Genomic DNA, 11,914 nt, shown 5'->3' with positions numbered 1-11,914 from the left:
AAAACACCTCAAATAAGTCTCCAAGGTCTGATTAGTTCGCTCAGTCTGGCCATTAGTCTGAGGATGGAACGCAGACGAAAAAGACAAATCAATGCCCATCCTAGCACAGAATGCCCGCCAAAATCTAGACACGAACTGGGTCCCCCTGTCAGAAACGATATTCTCCGGAATACCATGCAAGCGAACCACATTTTGAAAAAACAGAGGAACCAACTCGGATGAGGAAGGCAACTTAGGCAAGGGCACCAAATGAACCATCTTTGAAAAACGGTCACACACCACCCAGATGACAGACATTTTCTGAGAAACAGGGAGATCAGAAATAAAATCCATAGAGATGTGAGTCCAAAGCCTCTTCGGAATAGGCAAAGATAACAACAATCCGCTAGCCCGAGAACAACAAGGTTTGGCCCGAGCACAAACATCACAAGACTGCACAAAAACTCGTACATCTCGAGACAGGGAAGGCCACCAGAAGGACCTAGCCACCAAATCCCTGGTACCAAAGATCCCGGGATGACCTGCCAACACAGAAGAATGAACCTCCGAGATGACTCTACTGGTCCAATCATCAGGAACAAACAGTCTACCAGGCGGGCAACGATCAGGTCTATCCGCCTGAAACTCCTGCAAAGCCCGTCACAGGTCTGGGGAAACAGCAGATAATATCACCCCATCCTTAAGGATACCTGTAGGTTCAGAATCACCAGGGGAATCAGGCTCAAAACTCCTAGAAAGGGCATCCGCCTTCACATTTTTAGAACCCGGTAAGTATGAGACCACAAAATTAAACCGAGAGAAAAACAACGACCAGCGCGCCTGTCTAGGATTCAAGCGCCTGGCAGACTCAAGATAAATCAAATTCTTGTGATCGGTCAATACCACCACCTGATGTCTGGCCCCCTCAAGCCAATGACGCCACTCCTCAAAAGCCCACTTCATAGCCAAAAGCTCCCGATTACCAATATCATAATTTCGCTCGGTGGGCGAAAATTTTCGAGAAAAGAACGCACAAGGTCTCATCACGGAGCAGTCGGAACTTTTCTGCGACAAGACCGCCCCAGCTCCGATCTCGGAAGCATCGACCTCAACCTGAAAAGGAAGAGTAACATCAGGCTGACGCAACACAGGGGCGGAAGAAAAGCGGCGCTTAAGCTCCCGAAAGGCCTCCACAGCAGCAGGGGACCAATCAGCAACATCAGCACCCTTTTTGGTCAAATCAGTCAAAGGTTTAGCAACATCAGAAAAACCAGTTATAAATCGACGATAAAAATTAGCAAAGCCCAAAAATTTCTGAAGGCTCTTAAGAGAAGAAGGTTGCGTCCAATCACAAATAGCCCGAACCTTGACAGGATCCATCTCAATGGAAGAGGGGGAAAAAATGTACCCCAAAAAAGAAATCTTTTGAACCCCAAAAATACACTTAGAACCCTTCACACACAAGGAATTAGCCCGCAAAACCTGAAAAACCCTCCTGACCTGTTGGACATGAGAATCCCAGTCATCCGAAAAAATCAAAATATCATCCAGATACACGATCATAAATTTATCCAAATATTCACGGAAAATGTCATGCATAAAGGACTGAAAGACTGAAGGGGCATTTGAAAGACCAAAAGGCATTACTAAATACTCAAAATGGCCCTCGGGCGTATTAAATGCGGTTTTCCACTCATCCCCCTGCTTAATTCGCACCAAATTATACGCCCCACGGAGATCAATCTTAGAGAACCACTTAGCCCCTTTTATTCGAGCAAACAAATCAGTAAGCAGTGGCAGAGGATACTGATATTTGACTGTAATTTTATTCAAGAGTCGATAATCAATACACGGCCTCAAAGAGCCATCTTTTTTAGATACAAAGAAAAAACCGGCTCCTAAGGGAGATGAAGAAGGACGAATATGTCCCTTTTCCAGGGACTCCTTAATATATTCTCGCATAGCAGCATGTTCAGGTACAGATAGATTAAATAAACGACCCTTTGGAAATTTACTGCCCGGAATCAGATCTATGGCACAATCGCAATCTCTGTGAGGAGGTAGTGAACCAAGCTTAGGCTCCTCAAAAACATCACGATAATCAGATAAAAATTCCGGAATCTCAGAGGGAATAGATGACGAAATGGAAACCAAAGGTACGTCCCCATGAGCCCCCTGACATCCCCAGCTTAACACAGACATAGCTTTCCAGTCAAGGACTGGGTTATGAGATTGTAACCATGGTAATCCGAGCACCAAAACGTCATGTAGATTGTACAACACAAGGAAGCGAATCATCTCCTGATGGTCTGGATTCATACGCATAGTCACTTGTGTCCAGTATTGTGGTTTATTACTAGCCAATGGTGTAGAGTCAATACCCTTCAGAGGTATAGGAACTTCCAGAGGCTCTAGATCAAACCCACAGCGCCTGGCAAAGGACCAATCCATTAGACTCAAAGCGGCGCCAGAGTCGACATAGGCATCCGCGGTAATTGACGATAATGAACAAATCAAGGTCACAGACAGAATAAACTTAGACTGTAAAGTGCCAATTGAAATAGACTTATCAACCTTTTTAGTACGTTTAGAGCATGCTGATATAACATGAGTTGAATCACCACAATAGAAGCACAACCCATTTTTTCGCCTAAAATTCTGCCGTTCGCTTCTGGACAGAATTCTATCACATTGCATATTTTCAGGAGCCTTCTCAGAAGACACCGCCAAATGGTGCACAGGTTTGCGCTCCCGCAAACGCCGATCAATCTGAATAGCCATTGTCATGGACTCATTCAGACCTGTAGGTGCAGGGAACCCCACCATAACATCTTTAATGGCATCAGAGAGACCCTCTCTGAAATTCGCCGCCAGGGCGCACTCATTCCACTGAGTAAGCACAGACCATTTACGAAATTTTTGGCAGTATATTTCAGCTTCATCTTGCCCTTGAGATAGGGCCATCAGGGCTTTTTCAGCCTGAATCTCTAAGTTAGGTTCCTCATAAAGCAACCCCAAAGCCAGAAAAAACGCATCCACATTGAGCAACGCAGGATCCCCGGGTGCCAATGCAAATGCCCAGTTTTGAGGGTCACCCCGCAGCAAGGAAATTACTATCTTAACCTGCTGTGCGGGATCTCCAGCGGAGCGAGATCTCAGGGAAAGAAATAATTTACAATTATTTTTGAAATTCAGGAAACGAGATCTATCCCCGGAGAACAATTCTGGTATAGGAATTCTAGGTTCAGATATAGGAGCATGAATAACACAATCCTGTAAATTTTGAACCTTCATAGCAAGATTATTCAAACCTGTAGCCAAACTCTGAGGATCCATTTTAATCAGGTGAGATCAGAGCCATTCAAGGATTAGAAGGAGAGAGAGAGACAAAGGCTGCAATTAGAGCAGAAATGCAACTGAGTCAACTAAAAAGCAAGCTCAGAAGAAAAAAAAAAAATCTGCAGACTTCTTTTTCTCTCCTTTCTTCTGCCAACGGTTTTAACCCTTGGCCGGCCATACTGTCATGGTTCCCAATGGCAAGGGAAAGTCAGAGAACATAAATAACAGAACAGCTCTTGGGTGATGGAATCTCGAGCTGACCATGAGCTAAACCTATCACACAACTAACAGTGGCCGGGTGACGTACCTACGTTTTATCCCTAGACGCCCAGCGCCAGCCGGAGGACTAACTAACCCTAATAGAGGAAAAGACAGACCTGGCTTACCTCTAGGGAAATACCCCCAAAAAGGAGACAGAAGCCCCCCACATATATTGACGGTGAGTTCAGAGGAAAAGACATACGTAGTATGAAGGTAGGTTCAGAAAAGCGAGGTCCGCTTACTAGATAGCAAGAAGATACAATAGGGAACTTCACGGTCAGCTGAAAACCCTATTAAAATACCATCCCGAAATTACTTTAAGACTCATGTGTCAACTCATGACACCGGAGTGGCAATTTCGGCCCACAAGAGCTTCCAGCTACAGAAAAATAACATAACTGTGAACTGGAACAAAAATGCAAAACAAACTTAGGACTAAGAGTCCAACTTAGCTGATAGTAGTCTAGAAGCAGGAACATGCAACAGAAAGGCTCTGGTTACATTGATGGCCGGCACTAGAATAACTGAGCAGCAAGGCTAAATAGGATACTCCCATATCCTGATGGAAACAGGTGAACAGAGAAAGTGAAGCACACAAGTCCAGTACCACCAGTGACCACCGGGGGAGCCCAAAAACCAAATTCACAACAGTGAACATTGTGGAAGCAAGGACTGAGTCCCTTCCTTGCACGGCACATGTGTTACTGACTCCAAGGATTGATGGCTCTAATTGTATCAGGGTTTTCTCTATCACCTACACAGTTCCTGCACCTGCTCCCACTCCCCATCATCTTCCATCTCTGACGTGCTATCTCAGAGCACACATCAGCTGAAAGCTCTGCAGCACTGATTCAGCAAATCGGCAACAGGCTCTGTTGAAGCTAATTTGTCTAGGAGAAAATCGCACACCATGGCACATTTATTGAAATGAATAACATACCAGAGAGATCTGTGGCTCTTGCCACTGAACCTACAGCAAGGCATGGTCGTGTATGATAATGGCCGTAACATAGTGGCAGATATGAAGGTTGGATGACAGCTTGGCAAACACGATGTCAGGACTCAAACTCAGCAGCTCTTGTGCACCAGTTGGCAGCTCTTTCTTCTGAGGTATTCAGCTCATGCTATGCTATGCTATTCATCTTCATGGCATCCGGCAGCATCGGTCACCACACCATCTCCTCCTGATGAACCGTACTAACGGGGAAACGCGTCGGGGCGATACCAGCACACGCTAAGTGATCTCTTGTCATCTTTTTTCACAATACTCTGGTTCTCTGTGTTGGTCCCTACTGGACCTGAATGTGTTATCAATACATGTCCGTGACTATAGGGGACAAATACGGTTATCTTGTGACTGAGTATTATTTTGTTATCTGGCTTACCTTTGGGCGATGTGCTGTATCATTATGATCAGAAGTGGGGACACTTGTTGAGATTTGTTGGGTACTTATACATATTGTGTGTACTTTTTTCACCACTGCTCTTTACTATTTTGTTTTCCCACCTACATTGAGAGGGATATCATAGGGGAGACAGGGACAGCCTGCGTTGAGTGGGGGCACCAATAAATCGTCTCTCAGGGTGCCAACCTCCACAGCAAGGCAGGTGTGAGCAGTAGGTTTATTGTAGCATCTCAATAGGTCACCTAACTGGTGGTATTTTATTATATGTGGTTATTTAACCAAGGTTTGTTTTGGGTCAAGGTTTTTTATTGGCATTATTAAAAGCTAAGTTTTAAAGGGGATTACATGTACATAACAAGTTTGATTAGTCCCTATACCATTTGTTTTTTGATTGTTCAGAATAGCCTCTGGACAATTCCTTGCTAATCAATATACTGGTACTTGTGTTGTTTCTGATTGTTTTCACCCTGATTTCCTGATTGGCTTCACCCAGATTGAACACCCTATGTGGCATTTCACTTCCTTCCTTGGGAGAATATTGATATATCAGCCTTCAGTCAAGCTTCTTTTCAATTGCTCCTTCATTCCAAGATTATACTGCTGCTTCTGTGTATCGACTCCTGGTAATTCGTGAATGTGCTACCTGCTGAGCCTTTAACTACATTGCTTCATCTGTGTACCGACCCCTGGCTATTCCTGACTATGCCACCTGCTGATCATTGAACTACATTGCTTCTCCTGTGTACTGACATCTGACTATTCCTGACTATGCTATCTGCCGGTGCTGGCCCTAGTGGTTGCAAAACCACTACTCCAACCCAAGTCAGTCCATAACACACAAGCTTTGACCTGCAGTAAGTTCATTACTGCCTGTCAGAGAGCTGCGGGTTCCCACACTATCAAATTATAGCATGAGTCAGCAACTGTGACCGGCGGTAAAAAGGTTACGTCCAATCACAGACATCAGCTGAGAGAGTACTACCTCCATCAGACTACGCCTTCTGTCATGAATAGCAGCAAGAGTAGGCACCACTGATATGAGTATTCATCAGTCGCCACCTGTTCTATAAATAAATACATTTAAAAAAATGATATGGGGTCTCTTCTATTTTTTATAACTAGCACAGGCAAAACTGACAGCTTTGGGCTCCCTCAGCTGTCTGCTTTATTCTTTATCAAGAATAGAGGGATCCCAAATTTTTTAAAAAAATATTTAAATGAATAATTAAAGAAAAAGGAGTTGGATCACCCTCGTTTTTGACAACCAGAGGCAAATCAAATGCCATGCCAAGGAACCTGGAAGCTCTGGAAATGTATGCAGTGAATGTCCATTACCATAGAACAATGATACAGACTATGGATCATGGTTCCTCTTAACTCTAGAAACAATCCACAAGCCTTGGCATTGAATGCAAAATTCCTTTACAGGGGTAATAAAGTGAATAATAAAGTGATAGGCAAAGTAGCTCATGGAAATACTGCCCTCTTTAAGAGTTACCAGACTCACATACAGTCTCCAGAACAAATAGTCATGCTACATGGAATAATTTTTTGCTATAGAGACTTCTTAGATTTATATAGCCATTGATTCATTTTATGAAACTTTGTTCATTTTTAGAAACTAAAATAGTAGAGATTATTGAACTAAATGATGTTTTAATTTATTTTCTTATGTGTGTATGATCAGTGAGGTTTTAATTCCATATGTTTTTTTTGGAGGTGTTAACTATGAGCAGGATTGTTTTTATTCACTAAATAACCCAAGCACTGCGTTATCACTTCTTAATAACAACAAAGGAATTCATAATCAAACTATAAGTTGTCGAAGCTCTTTGCTAGCCCTGCATGTGGTGAATGTAATTTTGGCCACGGGATTCTTCTTTAAGTGGTAAATCAAGTTCAGTATTTCCAATCAAGCTTCAAAACACTTCTTATTGATTTCCCTGTTTTTCAGTGAGGGCTTTGTTTAGTTGTTCTTTTATAGTAGCCGGCCTCAGATGATTCCATTCTGAAGACTTTAATCAATAAATAGAGAAAAGAACAAAATAATAATAATCGGTGCACTAAACTTTAGACTTCAGCGCTCTTTAAAGCTAATGTCTAATAAACCAATTGGACCTTTAAATTACATTGTTAATAATGTAAAAAGGTTAAATGGTCACAGTATGCATTCTGACACTTACATTTCCACATTGGCAACAATATTGTGATTTCCATAGTGTCACTGTGAAAGTCTTATCTTTTAAGTGAGGTGGCAAAACATTTCCATTTTATCAATACTTGGTGAAAGAGTTGAGCAGACCTGGTAAAATTCGATTTTGCCTGATACATGATTTTCTTTTAAATTTAATTTGCAGCAGATTTTCTCTGTGAATTGAGTTTCACTTGATATACTCTTGGGTCTCATCAAATGCCAAAGCATAATAATGTAATACATAAAAAATATATATATTTTCACTACACAAGTCACATCTCTAACCTTTTCACTCATCTTCCTCCCACTTCCTTATCAGCATGAGCACTAACATCCCATTCTTCTTCATGCCTGGCCGATGATTTTTGGCTCTAATTAGACCCGGGACAGTTTTGTGCATGTGCATGGATAAAGTCATAGAGTACATTTTGACCTTATGCGTGCATTCGGAAATCCTAACCTATTGTGAAAATACCAAGGATTTCATGAGTTACTGCAACAGTAAGAGGATGAGAAGAGGACTGGACAGAAAAGAAAAAGGCCTGAGAGCAAATAAGTAAGGTGAGTATAAGTATTTATTTTTATTCTTTTGATGGCCCTTTACAAGTTCCACAAAATGGCAGGCAGCCAGTCGCTATTTGGTTAAATTAGACTACAGGTAAAATGTCAGAAATTTGCCTTTTGGCTAAAACAAATTTTAGTAGAATTCGAGAAATATTCGATTCCTCTTGAATAAATTCTCTCATCTCAACTCAGCACTATTTCCAAAGTAAGTGAATTAATTCATAAAGAAAAGCATGCACAAGTATAGAACTAAATGTGCATTGAATCAATGTCTTTGAGTCGCAACACCTCATGTCATTGTAAAATGTATGTTGGATGTGTAAAAATCTGTCACACTGTCATTGCGCTATCTTATCCCAGATATTCTTCTGATACATTTACTCAGTTTGCAAAGTAAATAAAATAAAACAATAGCTGCATGTAGTAAAATGAACCATGAAATTATTCAGGCATCTCCGTACAGAATTGTCATGTTAAAGTGATAATTCATGTGGGCATAATTATAAGGTTATGAAATGAATAAATGAAAACACAATTATCTTAAATTGTTTGTCGTATAAACAAAGTATATTTTAATTAATGGGACTTGTAAAAAAATGTAGCACCACAACTGGATGTGAAATTTATAAATGTGCCTCTGCTAAGTACTGTCTTACGTGCTGTGTCCAACCATGAAGAGTTGCTCCAGTTCTTGATTGGCACATACCACTGTTCCTAGCCAGGGGAGGAAGAATAAGTCACTTATGATAAGATACAAGTGACACAGCAGTGGGTCACATCTGCTACTTTTTGAGGTATTATATCTCTCTGTTTTATCAAAAGAGTGAGTGTGTCTGTCATGTGGTCAGTCCTGATAGCTCATCTTAAATCAAACCAGTGACATAGGAATTTTGGCCTCCGTTGAGCTCTTACATCACTGACTTGATTTATCATAAGCTCAGAGGGGTGGAAATGTAGCAGAAACACTTGCTCCTGTGATAAAACAGACAAGGAAATGTTTTACCTCAGAAAGCAGCATCTGTAAGCTCCTATTGCGTCATCAGAAAAGTCACTTATCACAAGTGACTTATGCTTCCTCCCCTGGACAAGAGCTGTGGTATGTTTCAACTATGTACTAGATCAGCTGTGCGTAGTCAGACACAGGAAAAAAAGACATTACATAGTACAGATATATTTATAATATTATCCTAGCAAAAAAACAGACATTTTTTTCCTTAACACATCCAATTGTGGAACCTTTTATTATTCCAAGCTCTATTAATTAAACTATACTTTGTTTGTGGGACAACCTCTTTAATTGTATTCTCTGCCTCCATAGTTCTAACAATTTTGGGTCTACTTCTGGGGATTACTGCCCTGACAAGAATAGGTGACTTCTGCAGTCCACGACTAAAAGCAGCGGTAAACAGTTATAAGTCTCAGATCTTATTTTAAATGAATGACACCATTACCAGTATGGAACATGTAGATCAGGAGAGCAGACCTTCAGTCATTATATGTCTCACACTGGTAATTCCCCCTTTTAATTAAAATCTGCTCCCTGTTGGGGAGATCTATGTCTGCTCAATAATTATGGCTTTGTGCACACATTGCGGATTGGTGTGCGGATTTTTCCATACTGTTTTTGAAAAATCCACGGATTTACCATGGTTTTTGTGTGTTTTTTTGCGGATTCCACCTGCGGTTTTACACCTGCCGATTCCTATTGATTAGCAGGTGTAAACCGCTGCGGAATCCGCACAAGGAATTGACATGCTGTGGAAAAAACAACACAGCGTTTCCGCACGCTTTTTTCCCGCAGCATGTGCACTGCGGATTTTGTTTTCCATATGTTTACATGGTACTGTACAATGCATGGAAAACAGCTCGAGATCCGCAGCATCAAATCCACTTTGGATCCGCAGCAAAATTTGCAACGTGTGCACATAGCCTAACAGCTCAATTACACATTAAGAAAAACGTGGATTTTTCTGGAGAAAAATACATTGAATTGCATTTTAATCAAATTTTTGAGAGCTGCATGCCCATATAGACAGCTTAAGAGGGTTAATCATGCTGACAGATTCCCTTTAAAATAAAAAAAAATTCAGAAAGACTGTTATGTAATTTCAGCTATTCAAACATTCTTTTAATAATATGGATTAATAATATATACAGTATTATTTGGATTTTTAAGAAATAATTCAATGAAACCATACTTATCCTATTTTAGCTGTGAAAAAAAATACATGAAACTACTAAACCGAGCTATAATACAATATATAAAATGTTATTTTCAAGCAATGTAAAATTACTGGTACCATAACAATACACAACTTCCATTAAAAACACAAGAGTAATGGTCTGTAATAGTAGTGCTTTATACAGCAGTTTATAATGTTTTTAAGCTCTAAGGACAAAGATTAACTTGAAGCTCTCCTCGGTTGTACACCAATCATGACGCCAACCTATAATCACAAAGAAAATGGTCAATGGAGTCAAAATCTGGATCAGTGTCACACTAGTTATTGCAAGTGCTGCTATTGCAAGTCACAAACAAGGTTTACTTACCTAATTGAAAGTCCTTTCAAAAAGATCGATAATATGTATGATGAGAATAGACCTTTGGAACAAGGACAAGCCCAGTAAATCTGAGGGTTATAATGGTGATGAGTATTTTCTGAAAAGCAAAGTAAACCTTTATTATAACTGGTATTTCCATCCAGTAGGCTATTCAATGATACTCATACAATGACCCACCATTTTTCTGTACAACCTTGTCAGGTGAAAAATATTACAAAAAGAAAGACTAGGCAAGTTCCATCCACGATCACTGCAGATTGCCAATATCCACTTTTAATTTTAATATTGTGTAATGTTATCACTGTCCACACAAACATATAATTATTTTGTGAATCCTGCCATATAAATGTAGTGGACACAAGTTTATAGAGCGGGCTCAATAACATGGAAACAGGTATCATACTTGACTCTAACAGCAGCGAATGGAGCTAGCTCCAATCATTTCTGCTTGTCCACATAGATGTTACTCTTGATCACTATAAGTGGCATTTAGGTGATTAGATCTTGATAGAGGGTGACATCTCTCTCCCATAGGCCACCAACATTGTAAAGTGCCAGTAAATTACCTTGGCAGCCAGGGATGTGCTAAAGGCTGAGCTTCATAGGAAAAAAGTAAATTGACAATATATTGAAAGACTAGAATATTGTAATGTCTTGTAAAAGTGATAAAAATAGCCAGGTGCCATTTTAAGGCAATTAAAATAAGAATAAAAATCCAAATTCTGATATTTCCTCCATCCTGCTTTCGCACGTAAAAAAAAATTAATAAAAAATGCTTTACTTTAAAGAATGGTGTCTGATAAAGTCTTTTAATGTGAAGACAAATGTTCTACTCACCACTAACAAGTTAAGGACTAAGACATGTAAGTGACTCTACTGATGCAAATGTTCCAGGCATGATGAGACCAGTAACTATGGTGTCAAGGAAAAGTCAGGGATCATCAAAGTAATGTAACTGTGATAAGCATTGTGTTAGTAAAAGAGATCCAATCTAATAAAATAAACCACAGTGTTTATCAAGTGAGATACCATTGACAAGCAACATAAGGGATTTATATCTGCTTTGCTTTCTACTATTCATACCATTCACGGTTTGGTTAAAACATACAATGGAAACATATTACTCAGAAAAATGATTGCTGGAATCAGAGGTCAAAGGCTCTTGGGAAATAAGACTAAAGGTACCGTGACACTAAGCTACACTCCAGTGATATAGACAACGATCCGACCTAAACTAGATCGCTGGAGCGTCGCTGTTAGGTCGCTGTAGAGACGTCAAACACAGCAGCTCCAGAACGATGCAGGAGCGATCCAGTGACGTAACGGCGACTCACTTATCATTCACGCTCCATGTAAAAACATTGCTGACACCGATCTAGCGACCAAATAAAGTTCCAGACTTCTAGCTCCGACCAGCGATATCACAGCGGGATCCAGATCGCTGCTGCGTGTCAAACTCAACGAGATCGCTATCCAGGACGCTGCAACATCACGGATCGTTGTCGTTCTCGTTGGAAAGTTGTTTAGTGTGAAGGTACCTTAACACTTTTGGGTACATACACTAGAAGTCTGAGAGAAATTATATTTTTCACAAAGCAGCCAAATGAAG

The sequence above is a fragment of the Ranitomeya variabilis genome, chromosome 2, assembly GCF_051348905.1.
Source record: "Ranitomeya variabilis isolate aRanVar5 chromosome 2, aRanVar5.hap1, whole genome shotgun sequence".
NCBI lineage: Eukaryota > Metazoa > Chordata > Amphibia > Anura > Dendrobatidae > Ranitomeya > Ranitomeya variabilis.
This window is presented reverse-complemented; position numbering follows the sequence as displayed.